The sequence below is a fragment of the Rhincodon typus genome, chromosome 5 (assembly GCF_021869965.1).
Source record: "Rhincodon typus isolate 14 chromosome 5, sRhiTyp1.1, whole genome shotgun sequence".
NCBI lineage: Eukaryota > Metazoa > Chordata > Chondrichthyes > Orectolobiformes > Rhincodontidae > Rhincodon > Rhincodon typus.
In genome coordinates this window covers 77,863,707-77,869,706 of record NC_063336.1, presented here as the reverse complement: position 1 = coordinate 77,869,706, position 6,000 = coordinate 77,863,707, and positions in this window count along the sequence as shown.

The window sequence follows — 6,000 nt, the reverse complement described above, 5'->3', positions numbered from 1 at the left end:
TACTGCAGTAGACGGATGTATCCACAGCCATCAGATTGGTAAGGAAGAAGTCAAGCATGTTTTTTTCACTTGTTGATTCCCTCACTACCAGCCACAGACCAGATCTAGCAGTAATATTCTTTAGTCCTCGACCAGCTCGATCGATTCGTTCTTGGTGGTGGACATTGAAATCCTCCACCCAAAGTTCATTTTGAACCTTTGCTACCCCCAGTGTTATTCAACATGGAGAAGGACTGATTCATCTGCCGAGGGAGTACGTGGCAATCAGCAGGAGATGTCCTTGCCCATATTTAACCTGGAGCCACAAGACTTCATGAGGTCTGGCATTAACGTTGAGGACTCCCAGGGCATCTCCTTTCCAACTGTATACCACTGTGCCACCACCTCTGCTGGGTCTGTCCAGCCAATGGGACAGGACACACTCAGGAATGGTAATGGTGACATCTGGGACATTATCTGTAAGATATGGTTTGATGAATATGACAATGTCAGGCTGTTGCGTGACTAGCTTGTGAGACAGCTCTTCCAATTTTGGCACTAACTCAGATGTTGGTAAGGGGGACTTTGCATGTTTGACAGAGCTGTTTCTGCTGTTTGCTTTTCTGGTGCCTAGGTCAATGCCACGTGGTCTATAGGGTTTGTTTCTTTGTTGAGACTTGGTAGCGATTGATACGACTGAGTGGCTTGCTAGACCATTTCAGAGGCAGTTGAGAGTCAACTATATTGCTGTGGCTCTGGAGTCTCATGTAGGCCAGACCAAGTGAGGATGGCAATTTTCCTTCCCTCCATTAGTGAGATAGATGAATTTTTCCAACAATCAACAATGGTTTCATGGTCATCAGTAGATTCTTAATACCATTTTTTAAAATTGATATCACATTCCACCATCTCCGGGGGGGGGTGGGTGGGGGGCGGGGGGAGCGGGTGGGTGGTGGTGTTGGGATTCGAACGCTTCCCAGAACATTACCTGAGTTTCGGAATTAATAAGTCAAATGATAATATCACTCGGCCATCACCTTTGCATTTCTGTGCTGCACCCTAGAGAACACTGGCACCTTTCATTGCTGTTGCCAGGACATAAGTACAACCCAATCCAGGGAGACCCACAAAGTCAGTTGAGGAGCTGCACACAGATCAGTCAGGGATCTGATCAGTCATTAGTCAGGGCTATCTGTACAAGTCAGTTGAGTGCATGAGTCCTCAGGATCAGTTCAGTGAAACACAAGGGATGTTTGCAGGGGTCAGTTCTATGGTTGTGAAGTTGTAGAACTCAGTTGTGTGGATTAGAGATAGCATGCTGGAATGCAGAGAGAAAAATAATTCAGAAGGGATGAGACTCAACATTAATGAGGGGGTGACAATAATGAATCAGAGGACATGGATTACTACAAGAGAGGGTGTCATTGACGGTCACAACCACCCTACATTCAATAGGAGTGGTGCCAACATTTCACAATGGTTGTCATGTCTCTACTACAAGGTAACAGGAATGAAATTGCAATGCAAAGGTCTAGGAGGCAATGTGCGGAATCTAAGTACCAATGGCCTTGCCAGGGAGAGCCCAAAGAAGGGGACATGGAGGCTCAGGGTTTGGAGCAGCAGGATGCACAAAAAACAACCTGAGTCAACAAAATGTGATTAGTGCTTGCCTTCTGTACTCATGTAACTTGTAAATACAGTCTAGAAATAGAAAATGGTGTGACCACAGCAGGAGTGGGTAAAGTAAGTTTGCTTTCTTCCTGAGCACACGGGATCCTTTGTGAGATCCTTCAGGGGCAATGGCATTAATCAGGTATAGTACAGGGCGAAGACATTTGTAATCATAGTCTCCTGCACGCAGTGTCAAACTCTGTCAGGTAAAAATCGTGATCCCAAACAATCCTGACCATGTCATTGGCCATTCCTGTTTGATCATAGTGATCTTTGTGAAACAGAAGCAATCATACGTGACCTTTAAAGTTTCAACTGTGGAACACAATTCACAAAGTTAACCTAATATCCTATTGGCTGGACAAAGGCATGGAGCTGATTTCCTCTCATCTAAAACTGTAAATATTCGCCAAGATATTCTTATATGCAATAATACCTTTCTTGGGTGATATAGGAGGTGGGGGTAACAAGGTATTAGTGATGATCTCTGACCGACAATCTCCAACAATATTTTCATGATATGGCTTGTGCTGCACTTAAAAGAATGAGTCCCGATGTTAAAGGTCCATATAGAGGCATTCCTTGGTCTCTTTGTCAGTCTCCTCCAAGTCCCACTCAATGGAGGAGCATGCTAAACCATCAAGGACCGGGTGCCTTTCAAGGATAGTTGCATGGAGACAAGAGTCACCTCTGAAACAATGGCTGATGACTCCATTACACAATCCCTGATTGAGGCTCAGTATAAGTACAATGCAACCCATTCTTCCACCAGGACTGTAGTGCAGCAGATGATATGTCTTCTGAAGATGAAGTTCTGATGTTTGGATCAGTCTGGGAAGACCTTGCAGTGTGCTCCAGACAGTTTGCCATATGATTCCAGCAACGCGTGCTTTGCACAACTGGTGCAAGCAAAGAGGAAGTATGATGGTCTCTTAAGATCTAGGTTAGTGGCAGCTGTCTTCTCAGGTGAAAGGTGAGGACATTGAGTGGGATGACCATCACTTTCACCATGACAGAGTATTGCAGCCAGCCAGATAAGGAAAGTAACAGCCATTCCTAGTTCAAGAGAGCTGGGTGCAGTGACCACTCAATGACTGTGAATTTAGAGATAGTAAGAACTGCCGATGCTTCTGATTTTTCTGAAGAAAGGTCTCGACCTGAAACATCAACTTTCTTACTCCTCTGATGCTGCCTGGCCTGCTGTGTTCCTCCAGCTCCACACTGTGTTGACTGTGAATTTGTTGTGCTCAAAAAGCAAACTGCTCTGCCTGTTCCTGGAGGCAAAAGCAGCTTTTGTTTGTTTGTTTGTTTGTTCATTCACAGTGATGCCACCCGAAGGTTGCAGGAACAGCAACTCATATTCCGCTTGGGAACCCTGCAGCCCAATGGTATCAATGTGGATTTCACAAGTTTCAAAATCTCCCCTCCCCCTACCACATCCCAAAACCAGTCCAGCTCGTCCCTGCCTCCCTAACCTGTTCTTCCTCCCACCTATCCCCTCCTCCCACCTCAAGCCGCACCTCCATCTCCTACTGACTAACCTCATCCCGCCCCCTTGACCTGTCCGTCCTCCCTGGACTGACCTATCCCCTTCCTAACTCCCCACCTACACTCACCTTTACTGGCCCCATCTCCGCCTCTTCGACCTGTTTGTTTCCTCTCCACCTATCCTCTCCTCTATCCATTTTCTATCCGCCTCCCACTCTCTCCCTATTTATTTCAGAACCCCCTTCCCCTCCCCCTTTTCTGATGAAGGGTCTAGGCCCGAAATGTCAGCCTCTCTGTTCCTATGATGCTGCTTGGCCTGCTGTGTTCATCCAGCCCTGCACCTTGTTGTCTCGGATTCTCCAGCATCTGCAGTTCCTACTATCTCTAATGTCAATATTAGATTTATTTAGATTTAGATCTTTTTATTTGTCACATGTACTAAGTATAGGAATACATAAGTACAGCGAAAAGTGTACAAAGTCGCCATTCACTGGTACCCACTCGGTTACAAATACCAGAATTAAAAGATTTAACAGAGCCAAAAGGTAAGCAAGAAAAGAAAAAGTCCAGATCTCAGAGTCCGAAGTCCCATCTCCACAATGATGCAGGCGCTGCTCCAATTGCAAGGACACCCAGGAGGCTGCCGCTGCTTCCGCCACAATGCAAAAGGCCCGCTCTCGCCGCCGATTGCTGCCGCATGACCGGCCCACTCTTGATCTGCCGCCATCGCTCTGGCCTACGCTCGATCCATCGTTGCTGCAGGATGCGGCCCGCACGTTCAGTTCCGGCCACACAGTTCCCTGTTGTGACCTGACTTCTTCCCAACTCCTTAGGTAGGTAGTTAAAAGGGCGGGAGAATGGAGGGGGCTGATAGAATTACTGCAGAGCAGAGAGAGACGAAAGAGAGAAAAAGGAAAAGGAAAGGGAACTGGCAAGTAGAGTGGAGCTCCGAATGGAGCAATTTACCCTGCTGCCATCTTGCCCGAATTAGGTTTTGTACTCAATTCCATGTGCTCCCTGCTGAGGAATCCTCTTTAAAAAATTGAATCTCTGCATGCTTACCTCGGAAGAAAATGCAGTAAAACTGGTGAATGAGACATACTGGTCCAACTTGTCTTATATACTTAAATGTAGAGGACCTGTGTGACCACAACATTCATTTATACGTGTTACTCATTTCTTACATGTGCCTCCTCCTGGGAAATGAGATGCTGGTCGTTAGTACAGAGTATTGAGGTAAATGGGAGTCTGTAGGTAATACATGGTATTGTGTTAAACGAGAAACTGATAGTTAGCCAGATATTGGGAGGTGATGGTCTCGTGCTGTTATTGCTGGACTATTAATCCAGAGACTCTGATAATGTTCTGGGAACCCAGGTTCAAAACTTGCCATGGCAAATGGTGGAATTTGAATTGAATAAATATCTGTAATTAGGATTCTAATAGCGACCATTGAATGATTGCAACAGTTAAAAAACACATCTGGTTCGCAAATGTCTTTTAGGGAAGGAAAGTGTTTCCTTCACCTGGGCTGGGCCTGTATGTGACTCCAGACCCACAGCAATATAGTTGACACTTAACTGCCCTCTGGGCAAATTAGGAATGAGAAAAAATGCTGACCTGGGCAGTGACACTCATATTCTGTCAATGAAAAAACATTAGAGGATATTGTGAAAAACGAGAGTCCTAGTTAATTTTTTGTGTGATGTATGACTTGAAATATTTCCCAGTGAATCCAGATTTAAGGTTCAATCCAAATTCAGAGTTTTCCACTGGGAGAACTGTGCACCGTTTCTTGATCTTGGTGCAGCCAACGGGTGTGACCCAAACCAAGTCAGGTATGCACATCAGTAAATTTATTGCTATAAGAGAAATTGTTGCTAGAAAACAAAAATGAGAATGTGTGGAGGAACTTGAAGTTATCTGCTCAATGAGGGCTCAGTTCACCAGCTAAGTTAACAATCATATTCTGTTAATTACTGAAAGCTGCTAACCAAGGCCTGCCTCATATTGATAAACTCGACTTGCCTGCTGTCTAACCATTTCATACAGCACTTCCTTACTTCACAGAGTGGTGAAAGCATATGGAAGGCACATGGAGCATCTGCATGGGCTTTGAATTGTTCGAGTGAAGACCAAGAATAGACACAGTGCAACAAAAGCAGTCTTCCCATTTTACAAAATCCTCAGCCTATTAGTAATGTGTGTTATTATCTATCGAACTTATTCATGCTGTCCTCTTTAATATGCTTCTCACCTGCACTAGTTTATTACACTTTCACTGAAAAAGGTCTCCATTCTCTTAATATGTTCACAAATAATTTGATGAAATGTATTCTTACATAATTTAACAACGTTTAATTCAATATTCAAAACATTGGGGAAAATCAATTTTGCTGATGGAAGTCTTTTTTTCCTAGCTCACTGCACAAAACTCAAAACAGACTTTTCCTGCCACTAAATTTATGGTAGACTTTAGTTCGTTGATTTGACAGCAACACATGCTGGCTATATTTCCTGCTTTTTCTCAAGAAATATGCTAACAACATTTTTAGTGCAATTCACAGCTGATAATAAGACAGCAAACATGTATATGTCTGATTCAGTAACCAACATTGAACTTTGGGAGAGAAAATCATCTCCATTGTGCAGCTTCCAGTCGTGCTATAGATGTTCCAAGTACTGTTCTGTTCATGTACCCTAAGGATCCGAATGAACTTAGTGCAGCCTGTGACACAATCTGTTCAGGAATTTTAATGGAATGAGACAAGAACTTTCAAAAGTTTATTGGAGTAAACTGTTTGCAGATAAAAGGACGTCTGGCAAATGGGAGACATTCAACAGTGTGAACAAGAGTTCAGA